This window comes from Cherax quadricarinatus, chromosome 83 (assembly GCF_038502225.1).
Source record: "Cherax quadricarinatus isolate ZL_2023a chromosome 83, ASM3850222v1, whole genome shotgun sequence".
Classification (NCBI taxonomy): domain Eukaryota; kingdom Metazoa; phylum Arthropoda; class Malacostraca; order Decapoda; family Parastacidae; genus Cherax; species Cherax quadricarinatus.
Window position 1 is genome coordinate 14,054,768 of NC_091374.1, and position 9,049 is coordinate 14,063,816.

Consider the following 9,049-nt stretch of genomic DNA (forward strand, 5'->3'; position numbering starts at 1 on the left):
AAATATCCTTGTGATGCACAGATGACATGCAGCCTTTATGAGCCTCGTAAAGTCGGTAGGCTTTAAATGTAAACTAAGAGGCGGCACTGCTAACGTGCTACAAGCTACGTTTCTCATCTCGCTTCCGTAATTACTTACCATTATCGTACTTCATTTCACAGATATCCTGCTTATTTCTTCTCACTTAAATACCAAACTGTGGCCAGCCGGGATTAGATTCTGCAACATATTCTCCGCTTCAAGAGACAGAACAATGTTCACATGGCCTTAACTACTTAACTAGCGATCCTACAAGAAAGAGCGCCAGTAACAGCATCAACAGCAGTAACAGCAGCAGCAGTAAGAGTGCTAGTAACAGCAGCAACAGCAGTACCAACACTGGTACCAGCAACAGAAGCGGTAAGAGTACTAGTAACAGCAAAAACAACAAACAATAAAAGCAACAAGAGCAGCAGTAACAGCAACAATAACAACAACACCAAGGTTGTATTACTTTGTTATAGAAAGTGTTGAAGATTACCTTCCCGAGGACGCTGTTGTTCTTGAATGTCAATTTAAACAACAGCAACACAGAAAGTGTTGAACAAGTATAAGGTGTGAACGTCCCCTTTTAACAAGTAGTTAATAAATAAACGAGAGAGAGAAAGAGAGACTGTATATGAGTAAATGGGAAATAAATATTTTAGACCCTGAGAACGAAACTATAGTCTACCTATTTCTAGCTCAGTCTAGACAGATAAGGTGAAGATTATGTAGGGGAGAGAGAGAGAGAATGAGAAAGGGTGATAACAGAAGACTTGAGAGTTTACACGAGACTATCTGATGAGAGTTAATATCTTCTACTGTCTCTTTTGAGGTCAGTGTTTTTATCTATACAATTGAGGTAAGGATGCAGAAGCCTCCCCCTGATGACTCGCTGCCTCCGGCCACTACCAGCACGAAATATGCTATACAATATTGGGGAAAACAGCATGGAGTTGATAGGTGTGATAGAAGTGGATGGCACTGCCTCTACTACAGTCTGTTAGGTGTTCTGGGGATTAACTTTTTCACAGTCCTGTCTCGGGCCACACCTTGGTTGGAATAAAAAATATTACAGGATTAAGAGTATTACGAAGCACATAAGTATGTGCAACACAACTGTGAAACAATAGTGAACATCCAAGCGCTTTCGTGATTTTTCATATTATCGTTCCTTGATAATGTGAGAAATCACGAAAATGAATGGATGTTCACTGTTTTTCACAGTGGTTTTGTTTATTGTGATGCCATCCGTTGACTGTGATCTTGTTACACATAGGTATATGTATGCTGAATGTAAGTAGGAGTATGTAAGATTTACCTGGCATCTACGTGTTCATGAGACTTGATGAATAATCCTGTTAGAGTATACAACATTTAACAGGTTTCCATTTCACACTCATTTGACAGCGCCGGATTTAGGCTTAAGTAATACAAGCTACAGATTATGGCCTCACATTCTGAAGGAACCTCTCAAAATTTCAGAATTTATCTTTCACTTGCTTGTGACTTAATCCATACGTGGTACACTTCTCACATTAATTACCAAGTTATATTTTTAATATAAAATATAATATACGATTTAACATGTTAATTATTCACGACTTTGTTATAAAAAGAAAGAAAATGTAAATTGGATATTTTTTTTTTATGTTTCAACAGTGTTAATTAAGTTACAGTATGCAAATTACATTTCATTATCTAGCAATTACAGCAGTATTTTACTCCCAGCAGTTAAATGCATTCAGTCACTGGCAACGAATTTGCGTTATTATTTTTCCTACTGATAAATATCTTTAAACTCAATAGTTAAAGGCTTATTTTTAAAAAATCCGCCTGCCTCTTACATACCCCCGCCCGCCCCACACCCCCGCTCCCCCCCCGGGTTAGTTATGCTGTGTCTTGACGGTATTCTTGCCAAGTTGCGTTGTTACACAGAGACAGACCTTTCAAAAACCTGGGTTCCTTGGTAAAATTAATTTAAATAAAATGGGTCGCTGGTGGTGAGAAGGTTGAGAACCACTGTTGTAGTAGAGCCGCCACTTCCTGCTTCTCTGGAGTACCTCTGTCAGCAGAGTGCTTAATAAGTTTGCAAGAACCCGTGTCCACATCTGATAACACTTGCCAAATAGAACCTTGACAACTTCCCGTATCTGAGGGCTTCACTATGTCTAAATCCGACCCTACAATAGGACAGTCTTCCTGTAATTAATCATATCATTCCACTGCCAACCACCATGTTTAATAATAGTCCTAACATATATAACTATTTCTGCTTCTAAAGACTACTAGTAAACATGACCAACTGGATGTCCTGAGCAGTTTGCGAACCATCATCTGGTGGTCACTACCCCGAGAAGACTTTGACTGCTAACACCTGCAGTGGGGAAATTGCTCCAGTGCTAAACAACTGTGGAAAACTCTTACCAACATTTATGTTAAACCTCATACCACAGAGTTTCATATCATTGTTTTGTGTTGTTATTTTATATTGCATTTAGTGAGAGAGAGAAAAATATACAGCGGGAGAGATAGAGAGAGAAAGTGACAGAGTATGACACTCAAATAAGAGGGTGCAACATATTTATGGTAGAGGAAGTCACGAATCATATTCCCCTACCCCTCAGGTGCTTCCCTCACGTTCTCCTTTCCCTTGGTGTTTCACCTATGTTCCCCCAACCCCTGTGTTTCATCCTTGCTACCCCTACACCATAACAAGCCACTACAACTGAGATATGGCAAGTGTTGTAAACTGCAAGTGAATGAGGCAAGTTATGCTTACCAACAACATTATTAGTTAACTGCTATCTTTCCTAAATATCATCTTCGTTAACAGTTTTCTGCTTTAAAAAACAGTGGCTATTGTTGAGCTGAGAGAGTCAACTGCAGTATATATATATATATATATATATATATATATATATATATATATATATATATATATATATATATATATATATATATATATATATAATTGATGGTAATCTATGTCAAGATGTCCTTAAGTTTAGCGCTGCAAGCCTCTCTAAGTCACTGTACGCCTGCTGTACGTTCCCTAAGGCCCCCCCCTCCCGTACCATCTTACGCTCTCTCACTCCCCCCTGTACGCCCCTTCATTTACCCAGTACGTCCCATCCCGTGTACGCCCCCTTACTGCCCACCACGTGCGGCCCTTTAGTGAAAGTAGTGCCATGTACACCAGCCCACACGGAAGTCTATCCTCCCACTAACACCTCCTCCTCCTCTTCCTCAACCTCCTCCTCCGTTAAATATTATTTCTAGCCATTAAAAAGTAATGCCATTGACAGGTTATCAGAAGTGCTGGAAACCTCTAAAGAGGAAAAAACTACATAAAAAAAACAGTGGAGACAGGATGGATTGAGATAAGTTATTTTTGATGACTGAAAATACACCAGCAGTCACAGAGAACAAGATAAGAATGTACGACCCCCGCCTGCACGTTATTGCCTTCTCCATCACAAATATATCGTTTTCTTTTCTTTGACGTTAGAATCAAGTGGAGAAACGTGAATCTGCAAGTGTATTCACTGAGTAGCGTTTATGTCTTTTGATTCATGGAGGGTTTCCTGCTTGAGTTGGGGAGGACACCTGGTGTGTGTGTTCGTTCCTTTGTTACTAGTTGTCACAGCTACTTGTCGATAGATACTTCTGTGTGAGATTATATATATATATATATATATATATATATATATATATATATATATATATATATATATATATATATATATATATATATATATATATATATACATACATTTCTTGTGGTTGATTTTTTGAATCACACTTGTTCCATCTTCAAAATCTGTCATTCAGAAAAGAAGCACTTAGTCACTAAGATTTATGGTCGCAAACGAATATTAAACCGGACAAAACTTACTATTACCAAGGCATCAAACATTGACCATAGTTGATTTAGGATTCATAGTGTGAGGTCGTAGTCAGCGAGACAGCCACCTCCGTATAGTGGAGACGATGCTGACACGTCTCAACAAACTGGACGTTGAAGACAACCAAAGTTCCCATTTTTTTTAGGGATGGACAGGTAAGCCAGCGGAAAGCCTCGGTCAGATGACCAAAAGCTCCAGCTGTGGGTCATCATATGATTACCACCCGCATCAGGAAATACTTTTCCTGTTTCCTGACGAACCTACCTAAGTTCCATTCAGTTATTATGTTTCTAGGTTTGTCTGAAGGTCCCAGGTTGTTTTTTCAATTTTATTATGTCGTATTTGGAGTAATTTTAGTCATTTAATGTGTAGTTTGTAGTGTTCTCAAGATCTTGTCTGACTCTATAAGTCTTACCAGTCTACACCCCTCTAGGGAGGTTCCTTGATGCTGGTAAGGGGCTCTTGATCTAGGGAATTGGATCTGTGCTCCAGTATCCTGAATTAAGCCTGAATGCCTTCCATCACCCATCCCCACAGGCGATGTATAATTCCTACGGGTTTAGGTATTTATCCTACGCTTGCGTCGTTTTACAAGCAATAACATAATCGCTGTTACACACACACACACACACACACACACACACACACACACACACACACACACACACACACACACACACACACATATACATATATACATGTACATGTAAATTTGTTCTCTAAGACACTGTCATCAGTTAGGTTAGGTTAGGTGAGGGACGGAGGATCGAGCCTTCACCACGGCTTGCTCTGAATGACTCACACAGGATCAGAGCTTCGCATATTGCTGTTATCAGAAATAAATCAGGGAACGGGTTAAGTTTAAACCCATGGCAATAGAGTCCAAAACTCACATGCCAGTGCGTTAACCACTGGACCATCTGGCTCTAATAAGATTCGTCCAACTAGGTATATTTCTGTACACCATAGGGAGGTTAGCATGGGCCACCACTGTGACCACAAATGGAGCTTTTACAGGTGACTCCCACACCGGCTGGCAGAGTGGTTAGCACTGCCATGAGTTCCGTGATCTGATTGTAATAACGTTATTACGATTTCGTGAGGTCATGGGAAATACCGTAGGAGGTCAAACTATTCCCCGAGGAAATCCACGAGTTACTCTACCTCAGTCTGCAGCCTAATATTAGTTCGACTATTTCTCACCTGTGCTTCCAGCGTCAATTTCTTAACGCTCCCTCTATTACCCAGGCGTTGCATGATCCCAACAGGTTTAGCGCTCTCCTTGAATAGTAATAATGGTACAACTACTAATTATTATTACTATTATTATTATTTTTATTGTTATTCTATTATTGATATTATCATTATTATTATTGCTATTATTATCATTATTACAGGAAAAAGAATAAGTACAGCAAGTAGTTGTAATCATTTGTTTATATAGTTAAAACTAAAACACAAAAGTTTTTTTTTTTTTTTTTTTTTCAAGGGGCTTAGAATGAAAGTAAATATCTTGACTGTTTGGACCTGTTAGGCAAGAACGTGTTTTGATTGTGTGAGCATGTAACCTGTCTGGCACCAGCACACTTGTCTGGCACTAGCACACCTGTCTGTCACCAGCACACCTGTCTCGCACAGCACACTTGTCTGGCACTAGCACACCGGTCTGGCACTAGCACACTTGTCTGGCACAGCACACCTGTCTGTCACCAGCACACCTGTCTGGCACAGCACACTTGTCTGGCACTAGCACACCTGTCTGGCACAGCACACTTGTCTGGTACTAGCACACCTGTCTGGCACAGCACACTTGTCTGGTACTAGCACACCTGTCTGGCACAGCACACTTGTTTGGCACTAGCACACCTGTCTGGCACAGCACACTTGTCTGGCACTAGAACACCTGTCTGGCACTAGCACACCTGTCTGGCACCAGCACACCTGTCTGGCACAGCACACTTGTCTGGCACTAGCACACCTGTCTGGCACAGCACACTTGTCTGGTACTAGCACACCTGTCTGGCACAGCACACTTGTCTGGCACTAGCACACCTGTCTGGCACAGCACACTTATTTGGCACTAGCACACCTGTCTGGCACAGCACACTTGTCTGGCACTAGCACACCTGTCTGCCACAGCACACTTGTCTGGCACTAGCACACCTGTCTGCCACAGTACACTTGTCTGGCACTAGCACACCTGTCTGGCACAGCACACTTGTCTGGCACTAGCACACCTGTCTGGCACAGCACACTTGTCTGGCACTAGCACACCTGTCTGGCACAGCACACTTGTCTGGCACTAGCACACCTGTCTGGCACAGCATACTTGTCTGGCACTAGCACACCTGTCTGGCACAGCACACTTGTCTGGCACAGCACACTTGTCTGGATGGTTCAGTGCTGGTACTGACACACCTGTTGGTCATCAGCACCTCTGGACTCTAGGGCTGACACCAGCACTCACTGGCTCTCAGCTGACACAAGCACTCATTGGCTCTCAACTGAAACCAGCACTCACTGGCTCTCAACTGACACCAGGACTCACTGGCACTCAACTGACACCAGCACTCACTGGCTCTCAGCTGACACCAGCACTCACTGGCTCTCAACTGAAACCAGCACTCACTGGCTCTCAACTGACACCAGGACTCACTGGCACTCAACTGACACACCAGCACTCACTGGCTCTCAGCTGACACCAGCACTCACTGGCTCTCAACTGATACCAGCATTCACTGGCTCTCAGCTGACACCAGCACTCACTGGCTCTCAACTGATACCAGCACTCGCTGACACCAGCACTCACTGGCTCTCAGCTGACACCAGCACTCACTGCTCTTTGCTGACACCAGCACTCACTGGCTATCAGCTGACACCAGGACTCACTGGTTCTCAGCTGACACCAGCACTCACTGGCTCTCAACTGACACCAGCACTCACTGGCTCTCAGCTGACACCAGCACTCACTGGCTCTCAACTGACACCAACACTCACTGGCTCTCAACTGACACCAGCATTCACTCACTGGCTATCAGCTGACACCATCACTCACTGGCTCTCAACTGACACCAGCACTCACTGGCTCTCAGCTGCCACCAGCACTCACTGGCTCTCAGCTGACACCAGCACTCACTGGCTCTTAGCTGACACCAGCACCCACTGGCTCTCAGCTGACACCAGCACTCACTGGCTCTCAGCTGACACCAGCACTCACTGGCTCTCAGCTGACACCAGCACTCACTGGCTCTTAGCTGACACCAGCACTCACTGGCTCTCAACTGACACCAGCACTCACTGGCTCTTAGCTGACACCAGCACCCACTGGCTCTCAGCTGACACCAGCACTCACTGGCTCTAAGCTGACACCAGCACTCACTGGCTCTCAGCTGACACCAGCACTCACTGGCTCTTAGCTGACACCAGCACTCACTGGCTCTCAACTGACACCAGCACTCACTGGCTCTCAGCTGACACCAGGACTCACTGGCTCTCAGCTGACACCAGCACTCACTGGCTCTCAACTGACATCAACACTCACTGGCTCTCAGCTGACACCAGCACTCACTTGCTATCAGCTGACACCAGGACTCACTGGCTCTCAGCTGACACCAGCACTCACTGGCTCTCAACTGACACCAGCACTCACTGACTCTCAGCTGACACCAGCACTCACTGGCTCTTAGCTGACACCAGCACTCACTGGCTATCAGCTGACACCAGCACTCACTGGCTCTCAACTGACACCAGCACTCACTGGTTCTTAGCTGACACCAGCACTCACTGGCTCTCAACTGACACCAGCACTCACTGGCTCTCAGCTGACACCAGCACTCACTGGCTCTCAACTAACACCAGCACTCACTGGCACTCAGCGGATACCAGCACTCACTGGCTCTCAGCTGACACCAGCACTCACTGGCTCTCAGCTGACACCAGCACTCACTGGCTCTTAGCTGACACCAGCACTCACTGGCTCTCAGCTGACACCAGCACTCACTGGCTCTCAGCTGACACCAGCACTCACTGGCTCTCAACTGACACCAGCACTCACTGGCTCTCAGCTAACACCAGCACTCACTGGCTCTCAACTGACACCAGCACTCACTGGCTCTCAGCTGACACCAGCACTCACTGGCTCTCAGCTGACACCAGCACTCACTGGCTCTCAGCTGACACCAGCACTCACTGGCTCTCAACTGACACCAGCACTCACTGGCTCTCAACTGACACCAGCACTCACTGGCTCTTAGCTGACACCAGCTCTCACTGGCTCTCAACTGACACCAGCACTCACTGGCTCTCAGCTGACACCAGGACTCACTGGCTCTCAGCTGACACCAGCACTCACTGGCTCTCAACTGACACCAACACTCACTGGCTCTCAGCTGACACCAGCACTCACTTGCTATCAGCTGACACCAGCACTCACTGGCTCTCAGCTGACACCAGCACTCACTGGCTCTCAGCTGACACCAGCACTCACTGGCTCTCAACTGACACCAGCACTCACTGGCTCTTAGCTGACACCAGCACTCACTGGCTATCAGCTGACACCAGCACTCACTGGCTCTCAACTGACACCAGCACTCACTGGTTCTTAGCTGACACCAGCACTCACTGGCTCTCAGCTGACACCAGCACTCACTGGCTCTCAGCTGACACCAGCACTCACTGGCTCTCAACTGACACCAGCACTCACTGGCTCTCAGCTGACACCAGCACTCACTGCCTCTCAACTGACACCAGCACTCACTGGCTCTCAGCGGATACCAGCACTCACTGGCTCTCAGCTGACACCAGCACTCACTGGCTCTCAGCTGACACCAGCACTCACTGGCTCTCAGCTGACACCAGGACTCACTGGCTCTCAGCTGACACCAGCACTCACTGGCTCTCAGCTGACACCAGCACTCACTGGCTCTCAGCTGACACCAGGACTCACTGGCTCTCAACTGACACCAGCACTCACTGGCTCTCAACTGACACCAGCACTCACTGGCTCTCAGCGGATACCAGCACTCACTGGCTCTCAGCTGACACCAGCACTCACTGGCTCTCAGCTGACACCAGCACTCACTGGCTCTCAGCTGACACCAGGACTCACTGGCTCTCAACTG

General features: G+C 45.9%; 1 protein-coding gene across 1 annotated transcript in view; it reads left to right on the top strand.

The window, feature by feature from the left end:
* Positions 1-9,049, top strand: part of Hr3 (Hormone receptor 3) — a 605,631-nt gene that overhangs the window by 48,531 nt on the left and 548,051 nt on the right. The gene's annotated exons all lie outside the window — the stretch shown is intronic.